This window comes from Euprymna scolopes, chromosome 2 (genome assembly GCF_053919585.1).
Source record: "Euprymna scolopes isolate OS-2025 chromosome 2, ASM5391958v1, whole genome shotgun sequence".
Lineage (NCBI taxonomy): Eukaryota > Metazoa > Mollusca > Cephalopoda > Sepiida > Sepiolidae > Euprymna > Euprymna scolopes.
The window spans coordinates 124,706,327-124,727,101 of record NC_136483.1 but is presented as its reverse complement, the minus strand read 5'-3'; the positions used below and the strand labels follow the sequence as shown (position 1 = coordinate 124,727,101).

At 36.8% G+C, this 20,775-nt stretch overlaps 1 protein-coding gene across 3 annotated transcripts in view; it reads left to right on the top strand.

Moving 5' to 3' along the window:
• Positions 1 to 679: 679 nt before the first annotated feature.
• LOC145295919 (sodium- and chloride-dependent GABA transporter ine-like) overlaps positions 680 to 20,775 on the top strand; it is a 916,364-nt gene continuing 896,268 nt past the window's right edge. The window contains exon 1 of one of the 3 annotated variants that reach the window (XM_080141768.1): positions 680 to 784. The gene's annotated coding sequence lies outside the window, so the exon portion shown is untranslated. Of the gene's footprint in view, positions 785 to 13,495; positions 13,694 to 20,775 lie in introns of those variants that run through there. The other 2 variants (XM_080141757.1, XM_080141730.1) reach the window with 2 other exon arrangements.

Sequence of the window (20,775 nt, the reverse complement as noted above, 5' to 3'; positions counted from 1 at the left end):
GGGTCAATTTTAATTTTTATTCTGCTTTACCCCCCCCCATTTTTGGGAGCCTAACCCCCACACATACACATTAAAAACCAAACTCATCAAAATGGTCACCCATCTGGTACTGGCAAGCCTCAGGGTTGCTTATGTAGTTTAGTTTTTATTCTGTTTTAAATCCCCCCCCCCATTTTGGGGAGCCTGAGCCCCCCACACGCGTACACATTAAAAAGCAAACTCATCAAAATGGTCACCCATCTGGTACTGGCTAGCCTCAGGGTTGCTTATGTAGTTTAGTTTAATTTTTATTCTGCTTTGAATTCCACTCCCCCATTTGGGGGAGCCTGAGTCAGGCTCAGCCTGACCCCCCACACACATACACATTAAAAACCAAACTCATCAAAATGGTCACCCATCTGGTACTGGCCAGCCTCGGGGTGGCTTATGTAGCCAAAAAATCCTACAGTTCTTCCTCGTTCAATGAAGGAGAAATCTTTCTAGACTGGGTCAATTTTAATTTTTATTCTGCTTTACCCCCCCCCCCATTTTTGGGAGCCTACCCCACACATACACATTAAAAACCAAGCTCATCAAAATGGTCACCCATCTGGTACTGGCCAGCCTCAGCGTTAATAATACATTGAAATTTTCGTTACTGAAAAATAAGTTTTTTTTTGGCCTGTTTGGTCCTCCATAGTTTGCTTTTTATTAAACACAAACGTAAATATTCTCGATCTGGACTCTAGATTGATGCGAAGTAACTGGTCGCCTATATGAATAAGTGGAATTATTTGAAATCCAGGTACTTATATTATAATATTTTTGCATATATTCATAGAAAATCACCCTAAATCTTAGTTAGACTAAAAATAAACAACTTAATTCTTTCAAAAACCTTTTTTTTTTTTAAATATTTATATATGCTTTTTGTGCAAGACAAAAAATGTCAATTGTTAACTTTTGGGGAAATTTTAACATTTAAAATTTAATTAAAAATAGTAGAAAAAGTTTTACATTATTCAGCTTTCTATATGATAAAATTCAGGATTTTATCTTTCTGGAAAAAAAAAAGTTACTCAGAAATCATGGTTTTTTAATAAATGTAATTTCGTTTTAAAAAACAACAACAACTTCATTTTTCGCGGTGCCTAATTTGATTTTAGGAAAACTCGTCCCGGGAAAACTCGTCTCGGGAAAACTCGCCCCCTTTCGCTAGGTAGGAAAACTGGTCCCGTATTGAATAAATATCGATTGAAAACACATTTTATGATCGTTCTTGAAGGAGATATTGCTTTTTAAAATAGACTATAGCCCCCCCATAATATTTTTAAAAAATATTTTTATTTGTTTAATGTTTTTTTTGTTTTTTTCTACCTAACTGGCTAAGTTCTTAGTGGTTTCACTTATTTTAAAGCGTTTATTATGTTAATACAAAGTTAATTTAAAAACTTTTTGGTTCTTATTTTAACGATGTTTTTTGGAGTCATAAAAACAATAATAAAAAAACAAAACAAAAAAATTAAAAACTGGGAGCGTTACTTTTTTGTTTTTGTTTTTTAATTATGATAGTTTTTTGTTTTATGTTTTCGTTTTCTCTCATCCAATGCACTCATGCGTTATTTAAAATTATAATTCTATCAATTATCGGTAATCTCCAAAAATACCGTTAGGGCCTACAACATGGCCGCCAGAAGAGTCAACAAAAAACTGCGAATAAAATATATAAAACTCGTAATTTCTGTTTTTAAAGTGGGTTGTCAATTTTCTTTATGAAATATACTTCCAAAATAAACTATTACAGTCGTTTAAAACATAATAGAAGTATTATTTTTTATTTTTTAAAAACAATGTTTACAAAATGTCTACGCTATCGTTTATGAAGCTTCTTAAAACCAAGGTATATTTCCTGCATAAACTGCACAGGGAAAATGTAACATTAAATGTCTGTCGAGCTTGAGACATCAAGCTCGACAAACTAAGATTGACAAGTTTCTTACAAGCACCCAAGTCCTTGGTGCTAAGAGATTCTTCAGAGATCTCCAGGGTGAGATCCAAAGTTTCAGGTTCCAGCATCAGGAACTTCACAGTTCACCGCACACTTAAAAAATCTTCCTAAAAACATTACTTTTGCTCCAGGGAAAGATTCTTTCAGTAGCAAAATAAATTGGGATATAAAAACCCAAATAATGTTGCAAGAAGCAACGTAGAGGATTATCCTCAAATACTCTATGAGGCATGAAATAGCTTTAATTAAAACAGGAAAGGTCATCCTGAAAGGAGAAACTTCATCCTCATGCGGACAAAATTCTACAGAAGGCTTGTGCAAAACAAAATATGCACCCTCACAGATCTTCGGAGGGACTGCACTACACATCATGTAGCTAACAAATACTTGAAAATTAAACTGCCGACACTCGACTGAAATAATCCAGTGGAGCTTGAGTTTGCCAAACTCTCGGCAAAATAGTCTCCCTTTCACCACAACATGGAGACAAGGTGATAAAGGACCAGAAGTCCTGAAACTTTCGGAGTGACATTCGTTCCGAAGGTGCATGATTGCACCGAATGCAGTACTTACTGTAAGTACTTTAAAAGTACTAAAGTCTTCTTCCAGTACTTGTTCTGAAAAGGAGTTGTGACAAGCTAAACTCCAGTTCTTCGGAATAACATGCACATCAAGGCATGCAGATACCGGGGCTTGGCCATCTTGGCAAGTGCCCAAATCTAAACAGTTTCCCTGACTATCAGCGGATTGCTTAAAAAACCCTAACTGTTTCCCTTTAATAATAGGCACAATGCCTCTAACTTATTCCCACTTAAATTCCTCCATGAATTGCATAAAATTCCAGGGCTCCATACTCAACAAATTATGGACCAAACTGGAATACTCAAAAATTCCTAACAAATTTAAATTATTCCTAGTTACATTAACGGCAAGCTGCAATCTAGGCAGATTAAATTTAATTGCCGCACAATTTTCGGTAAAATTTTACTTTAAGGCCCGTCTCACGTTCGTATAGAAGAAAATGTTTTTTTTGTAGATTCCAGTGTGCTGAAAAAGAATATGAAAACCGTTTCCGTCGGAAATTTACCGTTTGCATGGTATGAACCTCGGAATGTTGGAAGTACGCGCGAGCGCGCGGAAACATAAGCGAGCTTTTTCAATGGCGGAATCGCGCGCGCACTTGCGTACCTGACGGCCTTTTCATAGAGCAATGTAATGTTTGGCGGAAAATTTCAAAGTAGATGAAAAACAAGAAAAATAAAACCACTTTGCGGGGGAGGGGGATGTCGGAAAGACCATTTTTTGTGGCGGACAAATCAGTTTTTTTTTTTTTTGAGGGGGGTGAGTCAAGTTGGAATATCATTAATAATCTCGGAAAGACATTTTTATTTATTTTTTTTTCAAAACAGTTCTTGGTAAATATCCAGATACGCTACTACAGAACACCGACCACTCTAATTTGTTTGTTTTACAGGTAATTGAGGTCGCTGACAACTTACATTATCTCCGTTGTTGGCAAATGTTCCTTGGCGCGTGTAACCGGTGGCTGCTGGGTGGGTGCTATAAACAAATATAACTTCCGGCGCAAATTAAACCCCACACCCCCACCCACCCCAATATATACGCGGAAGAATATCAATGAAAGAATTTTTCGAAATTTTTGAAATTATTATATTCTAAAATATACTATAGCACTTTTTGGGTGGAAAATTTAAAATTAGCTGAAAAAGAAATAAAACAAGAAAAGGAAAGCACTCGAATTTGGAGTAGGGAGGGGGGGGGGTAATTTATCTTTTTTTTTTTTTGTTTTTTTGTTTTTTTTTTACCTGGAACATAGAATTTTCAAATTTTCAAAAAGTAACGCACCGACATTTACCAATTAGAACACCATTTAACATTTGAGACCATAATTAACCATGCTCTAGTCCATCATCTTACAGATGCTAAACTACTGACTGACAAACAATATGGATTTAGACAAGCCCGTTCCACAGCAGACATCCTCACCGTGATCTCTGAACGTATATACCAATCACTGGACAAAGCGGGGGAAGGCAGAGCGGTAGCTCTAGATATATCTAAGGCTTTTGACAGGGTATGGCATGAGGGTCTCCTCAGTAAAATCAGATCATACGGTATCACTGGTAGAATACTTAACATAATTAAATCCTTCTTAGATAAGAGAAAAATCCAGGTAGTCCTCGACAGTCGCACATCTAAACAATATGATATAAATGCGGGAGTGCCCCAGGGTTCTATCCTTGGACCTCTATTGTTCCTGATATTCATAAATGACCTCCCCGACAACATTGCCTCTGAGATGGGTATATATGCTGATGACACTACACTCTATGGCAGACACGACAGGAAGACGAATGAACACATTTCTAAAGAAATGGCAGAAACACTAGAGGAAGACCTCCAATCTGTAGTGGAATGGGGACAAAAGTGGTTGGTCGCGTTCAATGCTGCCAAGACTAAACTAGTTTCATTCAATAATTACAAAAAACCCTCTCTACCACCAATAGCAATGGCCAACGACTCTTTATCTGAGAGTCCATCTTTCAAACTCCTTGGCCTAACGTTCACAGGAAACATGAGTTGGAACAATTACATTGAAGGCATTGCCAGGGCCGCTGCAAGAAAGGTAGGCTCTCTCTACCGTGCTAGAAAACTACTAACACCCGAAAGTATTCTGTACGTCTATAAGGCCACCATTCGCCCATGTATGGAGTATTGCTGCCACATCTGGGCTGGTGCATCTGCTACTAGTCTCTCGCTCCTTGACAAGGTTCAAAAGAGAGTCGCAAATCTGATAGGCCCTGAACTGGCATCTAAGCTTCAGCCTCTGTCCCATCGACGAAATGTTGCATCCCTCTGCCTGTTCTACAAGTATTTTAGTGGTGAATGCTCTGATGAACTGCAATCACTTGTGCCCCCACGACGCGAGCACCCTCGACAAACCCGACAGGCTACTAGATCCCACCCCCACACTGTAGAGGTCCCTAGATGTAAAAGATCTTTTTACTCCAATAGTTTCTTCCCCAGAACCGCAAGACTCTGGAATTCCATTCCAGGTCCCTGCTTCCCCAAAAGTACTGACGTGCAGAAGTTCAAGTGTAACGTGAACCGACACCTTGCTGCCCAAATCCCTACATAGTACCCCAGTAGTTGTTGCCCCTGATAGTAGCCCCCTACACCAAAGTGGCAATTTGCCTTGTTTGGGGTGAAAATGTAATAAAAAAAAAAAAAAAAAAAAAAAATTTCCGAGGATTTTACTGTGTACATTGGGGGCGCGAGCGGGCGGGGGGGGGCGGATGTGATGTTGGGGCGCGCGCCCCAACACCACATCCCCCCCCTGTATGCGCGTAGCATAAACGGAAGCTGCAAAATGGTCAAAAGTAGTTCGTGGGTTCAGGGGTAAATACCATGCAAACGGTAAATTTGCCCCAAGTTTGACTATCAGATTCGTTGTCAGCGACCTCAATTACCTATAAAAAAAAAACAAATTAGAGTGGTCGGTGTTATTCGTTAATTAATTTTTCAAGCACTGGAAACTTGTATTTGGCGCTGTTGCTGCTGCTAGCCCCCCCCCCCAGTCGTCCATTTTTTTTTTTTGTTTAGCTTTTTTCCTTGGAAACATTACGACAAGTTTTCTTCTATTTGACTCCCATGCATGTGAAAAATAATTACGGTAAGTTTTTCTGTTATTATTTGACAATAAAAATTACTTTGCAACTTACCTGCATCATTCATTTTTCTATTTAAAAAAGTAGTAATTATTAAAAAAAAAACAGGGTATGTTTTACGGCATTTTAGAACTTGGCAAAGTTAGCGGAAACCGCTCTAACATTCGATATGAAATAATAAGCACTTAAAACTACTTAAAAATACCAACGAATGATGCAGATAAGTTGGAAATTAACTTTTATTCATAATGTTATTGTTACCATTTATTATTCTTTTAATGGCTAATTTCGTGAATTTGACCTTTTTTGAAATGGTTTGGCTTCTGTTTTCTTTTTTTAAATAATTTTACCACTATACTAATTTTATAGTAATTAAAGAAAATGCTAGAATTAATTTTTCAAGCAGTTTCGTGATGAAATATTCTGGAAACTTGTATTTGGCGCTGCTAGCCCCCCCCCCCGTCGGCCATTTATTTTTTCGCGTTTTCTCTCTCTGTAAGCCCCCCACCCCCACCCCTCGTCCATTTTCTCCGTCAGATGGCAGCATGTGACGTCATTTTACGGAGAAATCCGAGCGAGTGATAAGCCACGCCCAGGCCAGCTCATGCACTAGTACCTAATTAAATGCACCGAACTGCCAACTATTGGCGAAAACAAAGAAAGGAAATAATTCTCTTAAAACTTTCTTCTTAAAACCTGAGGTGCTAAGGTTTGGGGATAAATGAATTAACAAAGAAGAAATAAATTCTTTGTTGAAATAAACGTATACAATTTACTGGAATAAAAATATATTCCAGGAAACCTATTTCCTTTTTATAATAAACCCACTATGACTATGGGAAAATAATTTAATTGTTGATAAATAAATTTATCGTAAATTAAAATTATAGGAGAGCAAAATATCTCCTTTAAGAACCTGCTGTTTATGACTAAATTATCGGGAGGCAAATATATTATTAAATTATCGCTTAACGCACGAGGTGAAAGGTAATTTCTACATAACAAAATTAAAGAAAATTAAATAATACATTCAATTCTCAAATTATCAATAAAAGTTACGTGTGTTCCACAAAAGTAACAAATAAAAGGAAAATGCAAATTTATAGGGGAAAAAACACCAAAGCAAACATGTTTAAATTTCAATTCCCCAAAAATTCAAAATGGCGACATAGGAGGCACATAAAAAAAAAGTGGGTGGCAGGGGGTGGCGCAGAGCCAAGCAAAATGGTGGGAAACAGCTTACAAAATTACATACAAAAATATACAAAATGGAAATAAGGTAATCAACAACTAGATCAAATTAAAATGGGTCTTGCTCCAAATGTTAAATTTTAAGAGAGTATAAAATAGTAAGAAAAAAAAACCCCGGGTAAAGGCTTAATGGAAGGAGGTCTCAACGTATGTGCTGACGTCACGCACACAAGTTGAAATAGCGGGAGAATTTAAAAGCTCCGACGTGGTTGGAAACATATCAGAAGACTAAAAGAGGTTAAAAGGAAAAATTCAGAAATTTTAAGGAAATGTCTTATGTATCTCGTAAATACATAAGACTTTAAAAACATAAATGGAAAGTGTAGAGATTTAAAGGGAAATGTCTTATGTTGTTTGTAAACGCATAAGACCGGGAACTATAAAGGCAAAATGAGGAAATTTGTGGGTGCGTCACCAAAATCCTCTTTTTGTGGTAACAAAAAGGAAAGAAAAAAGGGGGAAAAGCATTTATGGCAAATTTCTCGGAAAAGAATAACTAGAGGAAATGAGCAAACAGAATACAGACCCGAATAAGTTTAAAATGATCTAAGTTTATTAAAACAAAAGATTATCAATTGCCTTTATTTCCCAAGGCTGAGGTTAAAAAAAACTTAAGAAACATTTAAATACTTGTAAAAAAAAAAATACAAAAAAGGCGTCAATCCTTACTTGCAAGAAAGGCTGAAAGAAAGAACATATAAAAAACGGAAAACAGTCCTTTTTTAAAATTCAGTTCTTTTAACGAAATGTTCAGTCCTTCTTCCACAAGATGTTTTTTTCTCTTTTCCAAGAGGAATCACAAACAAAAAGTTTCTTTGACAAAATGTTCTTTTTTGTTTCCTTTCCGAAAAGGAGAAACAATCAATTTCCTTTGTTAAGGCTCTTGTGCCTTTTAATTCAAAGGGGAGAGAAGACCATAAGCCGCTTTGGTAGGCTTTATGCTTACAAATAGAATGATTCACGAGTTAAACTTTGGTATTAAAGGAATATTTTTTCTTTCGTGAAGGAAACTTGGGTTGAATAATCCATCCCGGTGGTCACATGTGCCGATAATCTGCTCGTGTCGTCGGCGAAATTAATTTTTGTTCTTTATAGTAAAGAACTCTTCAAATAAGGCGATTTCTTTTGTTAATCCTTTGATTAATTTACCAGTTGTAAGACTCCTGTTTGCCTTTTAATAACTGGTACTAATTTTCCAGTCGTAAGAAACTAGTTGTCTTTTAATCACCGGGAATAAATTTACGTTAAAAGTTTAGTACCTCCCAAAGGAGTTCTAAACAAACGTCTTTTTAGAGAAAATTTAGGAAAATTAATTTTAACGTCAAAGACCCTCCTTGACGGAGAACGAATAGCGTCCTTCTTGTCGGCCGGCTAGATTCGAACTGACGAAAAAGGGCGAAAGGCCATCGTCCTTTTCCTCCTCCCCCTTCCACCCAAGTGCCGAGATGCTGGCTGAATGGGTATAAGTAAAAAATATTTCTTTATCAAAAATTTCCACATTAGTCGTAATTAGGGTTAGTGGTCATTGTTATATCTCTTCACACAAAAATATGATTCTCCAATTTTTAAGCAATTTCATGTAAACAGTCTGAAAAAATAGTAAAAATAAAATACAACAACAACAAAAAAATCAGTTTCTCATATAAATATAATATAAAAGGATCCCACTTTTGAACAGACAGTGTTTAAAGGACATGTAACCAATTTTGTCTATTTTGAATCTCGGTCATGTTCCTGATCAAACTTTATTATAAAACATGCCATTGCTAAGTCATAAAAAATATGTCTATTTCTTACTATTAACCTTAAGTTTGAATGGTAATAGAAAAAATTTGCCAGTTGTACTTAGAGTTAATGGTAAACTTGAATTTAGGAAAACTCGTCCCGGGAAAACTCGTCTCGGGAAAACTCGTCTCGGGAAAACTCGTCTCCGGAAAACTCGTCTCGGGAAAACTCGTCCCCTTTCGCTAATTAGGAAAACTGGTCCCGTATTGAATAAATATCGATTGAAAACACATTTTATGATCGTTCTTGAAGGAGATATTGTTTTTTAAAATAAACTATAGCCCCCCCCCAATGTTTTTTTAAAAATATTTTTACTTGTTTAATGTTTTTTTTTTTTTTTTTTTTATATAAAATCGATTTTCTAAGTGTCCGTTTTCTAAGTTCTTAGTGGTTTAACTTATTTTAAAGCGTTTATTATGTTCATACAAAGTTAATTACAAATTTTTTTTGTTCTTATTTTAACGATGTTTTTTGGAGTCATAAAAACAATAATAAAAAACAAAACCCAAAAATTAAAAAGAGCGATTCGATTCTTCGTTACGCTTTTGGTTTTGTTTTTTAATTATGATAGTTTTTTGTTGTTATGTTTTTGTTTTCTGTCATACCAAATGCACTCATGCGTTATTTAAAATTATGATTTTATCAATTATCAACATTTATTGTCGTCCTGTCAAATTTTGCAAAAATTAACTAATAAATTAAAAGCGAAATATTTTTTTGGCGCGAGAGATGCCATGTGCTAACCTCTCGTTAACTCATTTTTAATTTTTTTAATTTTTACTTCAAAATTCTAAAATCAATCATTAAGAGAGAAAGTAATCACTAAATAAATTTATTCATCAATTTTATTGAAAACTCCGCTATCGTTTATCAAGAATCTTTTTAATTTCATTTTTTGTTGGTTGCTTTTCGAAGGGAGATATAGGTTTTATCCCCCCCCCTCTCTAAATTATATTTAAAAAAATATTAAAATTTATTATTTTCTTTTTAAAACCAAATCTCCCTCAGTAATTTCTTTAATTTTCTATTTTTTAGCGATTATCAAGACCCCCTAAGATGTGATATACCGGGCATTATTTCTCGTTCTCCCGTAACACTCGACATGTTTTTTGTTTGTTTTCTGTTTTTTTTTTCTTTACCAAATAAACGATTCCAAATAAATTAAATAAACAACATAGTCGGCGAGGTAGAAAAATCGATTTTACCCTTTTATAAACAACAGTATATAAGTAAATTCTTTTTATATTAATATAAAAAAAAATATGCGGTCTCGTTTATGAACATAATAAACGCTTTTATTAAAAACACAAAAAAAACATTAAACAAGTAAAAGTATTTTTAAAAAAATATTATGGGGGGGTATAGTTTATTTTAAAAAACAATATCTCCTTCAAGAACGATCATAAAATGTGTTTTCAATCGATATTTATTCAATACGGGACCAGTTTTCCTACCTAGCGAAAGGGGACGAGTTTTCCCGAGACGAGTTTTCCGGAGACGAGTTTTCCCGAGACGAGTTTTCCCGAGACGAGTTTTCCCGGAACGAGTTTTCCGGGCACCGGACCTACAAATTTTGAATGGCCGAAAATGGACGATTATTTTACATTCACTTAATAAGCACGAATTTAGGAAAACTCGTCCCGGGAAAACTCGTCTCGGGAAAACTCGTCTCGGGAAAACTCGTCTCCGGAAAACTCGTCTCGGGAAAACTCGTCCCCTTTCGCTAGGTAGGAAAACTGGTCCCTTATTGAATAAATATCGATTGAAAACACATTTTATGATCGTTCTTGAAGGCGATATTGTTTTTTAAAATAAACTATAGCCCCCCCCATAATATTTTAAAAAAAATATTTTTACTTGTTTAATGTTTTTTTTTTGTTTTTTTTTTAAATAAAATCGATTTTCTAAGTGTCCGTTTTCTACCTAACTGGCTAAGTTCTTAGTGATTTAACTTATTTTAAAGCGTTTATTATGTTCATACAAAGTTAATTACAAATTTTTTTTGTTCTTATTTTAACGATGTTTTTTGGAGTCATAAAAACAATAAAAAAAACAAAACCCAAAAATTAAAAAACAGGGAGCGATTCGATTCTTCGTTACGCTTTTGGTTTTGTTTTTTTTAATTATGATAGTTTTTTGTTGTTATGTTTTTGTTTTCTGTCATACCAAATGCACTCATGCGTTATTTAAAATTATGATTTTATCAATTATCAACAGTTATTGTCGTCCTGTCAAATTTTGCAAAAATTAACTAATAAATTAAAAGCGAAATATTTTTTTGGCGCGAGAGATGCCATGTGCTAACAATCTCTCGTTAACTCATTTTTAATTTTTTTAATTTTTACTTCAAAATTCTAAAATCAATCATTAAGAGAGAAAGTAATCACTAAATAAATTTATTAATCCATTTTATTGAAAACTCCGCTATCGTTTATCAAGAATCTTTTTAATTTCATTTTTTGTTGGTTGCTTTTCGAAGGGAGATATAGGTTTTATCCCCCCCCCTCTCTCTCTAAATTATATTTTAAAAAATATTAAAATTTATTATTTTCTTTTTAAAACCAAATCTCCCTCAGTAATTTCTTTAATTTTCTATTTTTTAACGATTATCAAGACCCCCTAAGATACCGGGCATTATTTCTCGTTCTCCCGTAACACTCGACCGACATGTTTTTTGTTTGTTTTCTGTTTTTTTTTTCTTTACCAAATAAACGATTCCAAATGAATTAAATAAACAACATAGTCGGCGAGGTAGAAAAATCGATTTTACCCTTTTATAAACAACAGTATATAAGTAAATTCTTTTTATATTAATATAAAAAAAAATATGCGGTCTCGTTTATGAACATAATAAACGCTTTTATTAAAAACACAAAAAAAACATTAAACAAGTAAAAAAATTTTTTTTTAAATATTATGGGGGGGGGCTATAGTTTATTTTAAAAAACAATATCTCCTTCAAGAACCATCATAAAATGTGTTTTCAATCGATATTTATTCAATAAGGGACCAGTTTTCCTACCTAGCGAAAGGGGACGAGTTTTCCCGAGACGAGTTTTCCGGAGACGAGTTTTCCCGAGACGAGTTTTCCCGAGACGAGTTTTCCCGGGACGAGTTTTCCCGGCACCAATAAGCACAACTAACCATCCCCTAAATTCTAAAATAATCGTTTGTTTCTTTTTTCAGTGCATTCATGCATAATCTCCTAAAAAAGTAGTATCTCGTACTTATGGAGGGATATCTTTAAATGTAGATATGACTGCTTTTTAAATTAAAGTTTTAAATTGTTTCCCTTTATGTATTACATGCAAGAACTTGAGAAACTCATTCTATATTTTTAATTGGAAAAACTGAAAAAAAAATACAATAAAATATTACTTCAGAGACCAGACAATGAGCAAAGTCAGAAAAATAAAAAGTAAAACTTGTTTCAGTATTGTAGATCGTATAATATTAACGATGAACTCTTTGAGATGCTCATCTAGAAGTTTAGCAAATATGTACAAAAAGAAATTTGAACATTTTAAAAGATTTGATAAAGGAATAGGCAAGTGAAGTGTATCGTAATTTACTATAAAAAAAAACGCAATGAACTTGGAGGGTCTATGTTAAATTTGGCTATAATATTCCTAATATCTGTGCTCAGAAACAATTTTCTTTTTATAAACAATTATCAAATAAGATAATAAGCTATGAAGCTAAATAAATGCATTGTGTTTGTTTCATATTTTCATTATAAAGAAAAAAATATAAGAAAATCGTTTTAAGAATCGGAAATTCTGGTAGCCCAAAAAGTTCCGATTTTTCTGATTCCCGATTCCGATTAAGCATCCCAACACTAGTATGAACACTCTGAAAAACATCGGTAAAAATACATCAATTATTTTAGAATCTAAAGATTGAGAGATCAATGTTGCATATTAGTTTAATGTAACGGGATCTCTCACTTCCAGGCCAGATAGCATTTGAATGACATGTAATCATTTTACTTCTTAGGCGTAAAGTATTCTGTTTTTTTTTTGGGTGGGGGCACCTAAACTTAAGGTTAATGATAAAATTAAGGGAAGGATTTGAGAGAGTGGATTGTCGACACTTGAACTAAGGGTTCGTGGTAGAGCTAATGGAATTTTTTTACCCCCTCCCCACCAAAAAAAGAAAAAGAAAAAAAACACATGCACACAATTTATCTCAGCTAAACGAAATTGGGTTTTATACTCTTAAATGTTATTTGGATAGATGATTGGTCCAAAATGAGTGATGAATTATTTACGTTAGATTTATATGTAAAACTAATCACATACTCTAAATTCTGAAATAATGATTTTTTCCGACATGTAATTACCTAAAAGAAGAAGAATCTTATTTTTGGGAGAGTGTTTTTAGCTGAGGTTACTCATCTACATATTCATCAACAATTATTTAAATATAATTTGTCAAATATTTTTTAAAATCCTCGGGTACGCTTTAAAAAATGTGTAATATGTATTATTAATGTTCCTTAGTGCATGTATTGTATCTAAAAAAAATAATTTTTCCCAAAAGCGTGTATAAAAAGCCTGTGGTTTCAAATTTACTATTATGAAAACAATACAAAATTCAAAAGACATAAATATTTGGAAGCTAACATTTTCAATGAAGCCCAAATATCAATATAACTATAAATATATAGCATTAATAAAAAAAAAACTTAGTTTGGCCTTTTTTAGCATTTTTGTTTCTAAAAATGTGGTTTCAAGTTTCAATTTAGCCGTTTTTGGCCTTTTCTCCTGAAAAATTTGGCTTCAAATATTTATTATAGTCTAGTAACCTGGTCGCATATTTTTCTGATCAAATGAATGAACAATCAGGGTAGCAGGTGGCAGTATTTGTCGACATCAGTATCTCCGTTCCATCAAATTGTTTCCGTTCTGAAAAACATTTCGTTCATTTGACGTTAGCAGTTTGTTTCCAAAAAACATTTAAATTACTTAAATAAGAAGAGGTAAGTTTACAATACTTCAGTTCATTCTTTCTGTGCGTTTTTCTTTTCTTTCAATCTCTCGTTCTCGTTTAAAAGAGATGACAGTTTTACTTTTTGAATTGCTCTTTATATAAGCGTATTAACTATTGTTGAAACAAATAATATAACTTAGAGTAGTTATATTGAAGTGAGGTTGCGAAAAAAATACAATCTTCTTCGCGACATTCTTCTCAGGTCTTGTAACCACAGTAAAATAAAATAAAGGAATGAAGTAACTCTTCACAAAGGAGGAAGGTTTTTATAACAATTACTTTACTCTATTAGTATAAATAATCACAAGTTCTTCTTGGCTGTTGGAAGAGCATCCTCATCTCTGGCAGCTACACCCAGGTAAGCTATGTATTATTCACTACACTCTCCCAACAAAAGAAAAAAAAGGTGCATTTTATATAGATATATCTTCATAGAAAAAAAAAACTTTAAGTTGGCGTGACCCTGCAGGGGGATTAACAGGTGCTAGGCCCCAGTCAAGGGCCACCTGGAGGTAACAGTGGTTCAGGGTACCCTCATTATCTCCCTTAGCCTAGGCTCCGCTGTCGATCGTAGTTTATAGTCCTACCCAAGACTACTTCTATTGAGCAGGTAACAGATTAGGTCTACCTCTTCGCCTCTTTCGAGGTGCACAATCACTGCAGTACCATTTCTGTCTAGCGGGTGGAGCCAAGTCAATTCCAACACACTCAAAATAATACCACTCATCACAAGAATTGCAGCATATCATATCTTGATTCCCTGGAGGTCTATTGCAAGCAGGACACAACCAAATGATGCCATCTCCTTCCGAAAATGAACTAGAGGATTCCTGGTTTTGACTGATACCTGCAGCAACAGGCGAGGATGCACCCGCCTGACTCGGTTCACTTTCCTCAAGATCATCATCAGATTGTGAAATTTCTATTGGATATAAATTCTTTAGTGAATGGACGTTCACCAAACCATCGCCCTGTCTGCTGTTCTCACCACTCCATCTTGTCCTGGGAGAACCTCAAGTATAGTACCCAACATCCAAAAGGATCGTGGTTTTAAAGGGCTCTTGACCAAGACTACATCATTTCTTTTAATGCGATTCTGGAATGGTATCTAAGATCTTCCTGGCATCCTTCCTCTAAGATCAAGGAGGTACTCCTTGTACCACAATTCTCTAAATCTTGACAATCATTCATCTTGTAATCCAATCGTCTCGATCAACCTTCTCCGGCTGGGAGGAACCATGGTGGAAAGATCATCTCTTCCCAATGGTAGCAATAGACCAGGGCTTTTATTGGGTCTAATAAACATATTGGATGTGATAATCATTAGTTGCCTGTCAGTGGACTCTTGATAAGTAAGGGGCCTGTTGTTTACAGCCCGCTGAATATCTGAGACAATAGTTAGGAAGGTATAATAATCTACCAATAACTTTGTATAGGCAAGATTTTAAAGTCTTGATGCTATGCTCCCATACTCCTCCAACCCAAGGGGAAAATAGTGGAATTGTCTCCCACTTAATGTTACATGACCCAAATTTGCCTGGTAGTCCTGGAGAAGACAAAGGCGCTTAAACAGTCTTCCACTACCCAGAAAGGTTTTTGCGTTGTCGCTGAGAATCGACTCTGGAACACCATGTGCATTAGTAAATCTGACTAGTGCTTGAAAAAAGGACAATATACTAATGTCTGACACCACCTCTATATGCACTGCTCTTACACTCAAGCAAGTGAACAACAACAGATACATTTTTTTCTCACTGTTTCCCTCCTTCACCCAAAAATGTCCTGTGAAGTCCACTCCAGTATTCCTATAAGGAACCTCAAATTCGACACGAGAAGTTGGTAGATTGACCATGTTCTCAGGTAGCATTGGCCTAGTATTGTATCTTTTACACTTTGTGCAGGAATTCATGGCATTTTTGACTGCCTGCCTCCCTTGAGGTACCCAATAGCCACGGCATCTCAATTCCGTTAAGGTTGACCCTATACCCAGATGGGAACATTTAAGATGGCAGTCTAATATCACAAGTTGGGTCAGGTGATGATTCTTGCCCAGCAACAAGGGATTCTTATCTTCATAAGAAAACTGAGAAGACCTGTCCAGCCGTCCATGTGAGCGGATCACTCCTTCCTTATCCAGAAAAAGATCAAGTGCCTGAACACGATTAGGTGCAGGCTTTACCATAGGATTCCGCAGGTAATTCAACTCAGCAGTAAATTCCTGCTGTTGAGAACATTTTATTAAGTAAATTGTGGCTTTCTTGTTGTAGTTGTCTTCCCTTTTCCTCATCAAGCCGATGAATTGGAAGACCAAAGAAGTTACCCTCAACAAAACGTAGAGAACTGCCGCATGGAGATCACCGAAGCATACTCCTCATCCACAATCGCAGCAAAATTTGTTGACAAACAAGCAATCTGCTGGCACCTATCATCAAGACAGGGAAACTCCTGCTCCGGCCAAGTCAAAACCCCACCGCGCAACCAAGAAGGGTCATGGTACCAGTGGTTAAAAGTAAAGAACCTTACCTCATGTATCGTGCGGCTAGTGTTAGGAAAGAGAAAAAAAAAGAAAATAAAAATGGCCGCCTCCTGGTATTTATGGACTGAAAATCACGTGATGTGACGAGAGGGGGAAGGGGGTATGCAAATGAGATGTGGTTGGGTCTCTCTATAAAAGAGCCGTCTTCTTTATTTTGGGGGTCAGTGTGGAAAGTGCAGAGAGAAGAGAACAGTTGGATTTAAGTTTGAGACTTTTGATCTGAGGTTGAATTCAAATTTAATGTCAGTACCAAAAGTCAAAGTTGTCCCAGAACTTCCTTATCGTTAATCCACGAGTGATTAAGTCAGCCGGGTTTTCGGTGGTAGAAACATACCTGAAGGTCGGCCTGATGCCGTAGTTTGTTTCCAAATCCAGGCTCATTAGCAGAACATCCTTTAACCTGTTTCTAGCAAAGATGCTTTTACTAGTCATCGTTTCTGATAAAATCCATGACAGTACTACTTGTGCATCTGTTACCACACACAACCTCGAAGGGCGGGCACCCTTGCATCCTACCAAGATAGTGGGCAAACACTTCAGAGCAAGAAATACCGCCATTAGTTCTAAAGTTGTTCTGGAGCTACTCGTGCTTTGGCAAAGATCAATGCAGAATTGTTGTCCTGAACATAGTAGGCTGCAAATCCATATGCTTCTTTAGAAGCGTCACAAAACAGATATAACTCTCCAGTTCAGTTCCCATCATGGGCCTGTCTACAGAAATGCATGTCACTCAATTTAGATAAGTCTTCTGCCAGGTTCCTCCAAGAAGACTGAAACTCTGGAGGAACTTCCTCATCCCATTGCACACCTCGCTTCCATAATTCTCCCACCAAAATCCTTATAGTCACGGGCAGGCAAAGAGATAAGGGATCAAATACCTTTGCCGATTCCGAAAGGATTTGCCTCTTAGTAGATGCACTCGAATCACACTTAACTGGGGCAGTGCGGGGCTTTTCTGAAATAGGATCATACCAGTACCCGAGCACCATCTCCCATCCGGCCTCATGAGTACTCAATGTACCATCTTTCCTCATCTCCTCCCTAAGGCTGTCGCAGTTTGAGTTACAGGACTGCACCACAAATCCACCTTCCTGAAACCGCCTCCTAACCTGGGAATACAGCCTTACAAGTTTTGCTGGGTCAGACTCAGTCACCACCAAGTTGTCGACATAGAATTGGTTCTCCATCGCAACTCGACATTTATCAAAAGGATACTGGGCTGCATGAAACTTCAGGATACTCCCCAATATAAAGGGACTCGAGGGGAATCCGAAAATCAACATGGCGTAGCAGAAACATCGAAGGCAATCACCATCCTTAACAAAAAAACAGAACCTGTTCTTGTCTGCCTCCAGTGCAAGGCAACCATCAAGAAAGCTTTCCTGATGTCTGCAATCAAGACAAACTTATTCGATCTAAAAGACAAGTCCAACTTATCTCCTGTCATATTCACACCAGAGTATGCAGCCTCGTTAAGAGAAGCAGAGCCACCGACCTTCAAGCTACAGTTAAATACAGGCCTGATTTTAGTAGTAGCTGCCGGATCCATCTTGAAAATGGGCTGATGAGGTACCCATACATAGTCCACAAAATTTTGAGGATACCTGTATTTCCTCAATGATGCCCTCTCGTAGCTGCTGAAGGAATACATTTACATACTCTTGGTACAGCCCCTTTTTCTCCAGGCTCCTGACCACACGATCCAAAACGTGCAAAGCAATAGCATGATTAGAAGGAACCAGAGCCAGCTTATCTGCATGCCAGGGTAACTGCACGTGATATTTCCCATCCCTGAATGTTATAGATTCCTGGAACTGCCGAATCATACCCTGATCATATCCTGAAATCTCTTCTCCGTTCTGAATGCCCAACGACTCAATGCAATTTTCTCCAATCCTCTTTCCACATCGCTAGAAGGAAAGACATCCACCCAGGGGTCTGCATAGGTAGGATCGGCTTCCAGGATGAAGCAAACATGCGACAATTCCACTTGGGGAGTATTCTCCATCACTGAACTGAACAAAGTAGAATTTCTTGAAATAGGGGCAGGATTTGTAGGAAAAAAGTGTCTACCTCACCAAAGGGAATCAAACCAGCAGGAACAGAGAAAGCCCGACCCCCCCCCCCAAACAAGGCACCAACTGTAAGGGACCCAAATGTTGCACCAGATCCAGACCCATGATTCCACTTATTGCCACCAAATCAGTGCCCGACTCAAATTGCCCAGCCAGAGAACATCTAGTTCGTTTGAACTCTTCCAACAGCAAATACCAATTTTTTAAATATAAAGATAGGTCCAATGAGTTGGCAACCAGTACCGGAAAGTGCCCCACATGACCAGACCCTAAGTCCACATCCAATTTCACCTCTCTGTATATTTGCTCACATTCTCCAAGAAGAGTAGTCAGCCTCAAATGACAATCCAAACTGTCAGAACTCAAGGAACCCAAGGAGTGCAAGACATCACCAGACAAATACTTTCTGCCACTGCCAGTATCCAAATAAGCAGTTTACAGAGCAGTTCTTCCTCCTCGACCGAAGGCAACACAAATCAGAGGAGGTAGTTGCCTCGAGAAGGAGACTGGCAATCTGAATCTATGCGGAAAGAAACATCTCAGGTTGTAGTAGCTCTAGATTTTGAAACGGTTACCCGAGAATTGTTTCGATGGATATCCGAAGAACTAGGCAACCCGCCACCTTTAATTAGCAAGCATTTAATAGCCTCAATGGTGTCTCGCATCAAAACTGACAGAGAAGGAATTCTAGAGAAGCATAACTGAATAAGGTCTCCCTTCAATGCTCTCGGAAATTTAAAAAAAAGTATTTTGGCCCCACAGAACCATCCTCAGAGAAATTACAATCGAGAGAGCTGGCCAGTTCTTCGAGAATCGAAGCTGTTCTGCAGATGAAACTACCAAGATTCTCATAAGAACTCCCCCCCTTGGGGGAGAAATCGATAATATCTTGGAATATCTTATCAATGATGTCACTAACATCTAAATATTCTCGTTTTAATACTGCCAGTGCTTGCTGATAATTTGTATTGATGCAACTTAAGTGATTAATCAGCAGCAGAGGTCTCCCAGACAAGCGAGCATTTTAAAAAGTTTTATTTTTCTGCATCATTTGCCATGCCTGCTGCACAATTTTCAATTTCGTTGATATATTCCAAAATTTCTCTGTGGAATACAGAAAATATAGCAGGAGTAATCTCTGTGCCACGGGACAAACGAAGCCTACCCTTGATTTTCATCTTCAGAATGGAAACCTGGTTACGGTGTCACTCCCTGGAATCTTTCACAGTTGATGTATCAAAAGTTTCCATATCCTTGTACGGGTAATTGAACAATTTCCAGAATTGTCGCTAATTGCTGTTAATAATGACGTTCAAAGTTCCATTAGAAATTGTGTTGAACTGTTGTATTTTTTTCGCAAATTGTTGAAAAAAAATCATATAACTGAGAGTAGCTAATCTGAAGTGAGGTTGCGAAAAAAATACAATCTTCTTCGCGACATTCTTCTCAGGTCTTGTAACCACAGTAACATAAAATAAAGGAATGAAGGTATTTATTTTCAGAAAATTTACAAGTAAAAATTCAGAAAAATTTGGCACAAGGCCGAAGATGGGGGAGGGGAAAGGACGGTCTTCTCTGACTAGTGCTAACTAATCTAACCTAACTAGTTCCTACTTTCACTCTACTTACACCATAATACCACATTCATACTATACATCCATCAGCGTATACATCCTTCATCAATCACCATAAGAACATCATACCATGATAACCTAATTAAAACCCTAAAGAAAGGGGGGTTTGGGAAGATAAAAATTTTATATACAAAATACAAATGAAATATTTACAATGTTAGTAACAAAAGACCCCCCCGTTGTTAAACTATGGCAGATACACCGATTCGCCAGTCGAAAAGGTGATGCGGGTCCGAACGCTTTATTTAAAACACCTCTTACAAAAACTTTGAAAGGGAACCCGCATCTCTGGCGAATCAAGCGACCTGTCACCTAATTGGGGAGGGGAGTGGGGTTAAAAAAAAAAAAAAAAAAAAGGGACAAACTTAAAAGGGGCCTAATGATCGCTATCACACACTAGCTAGGTTATGAACAAAGAAGCCTAAATAATGGTCCTACTCTTGCCTATATTGTGACCTACTCTGGACTAAAAACGAGTCAGGGCTGACGTTCGTTCCTGTCACCCAAAATTCTTTTTCCTAAGGAACATCCAAGAACCAGTCAAGACTTGCTTCTCTCACCCGACACACACGCGCAACTGACACCCACCTTTCAACAAAGTCTGACGGAGAGAGTCTAACTCTCTCGGCCTTGATACGATCCTTCAAATAATGACGGAAGAGTCGTATAAGGTCGAGGGGAGCAAAGTCCTCAGATCCATAGACCACTTTCATACGTGTGTTCCAGATAACACCTCTCATCACAGCTAGCAAGGTCAAACACAAATCTTTTCTGAGCCTATCCGTTGTCGGAGCCCAATTGCTACAGACATTAATAGGAACCAAAG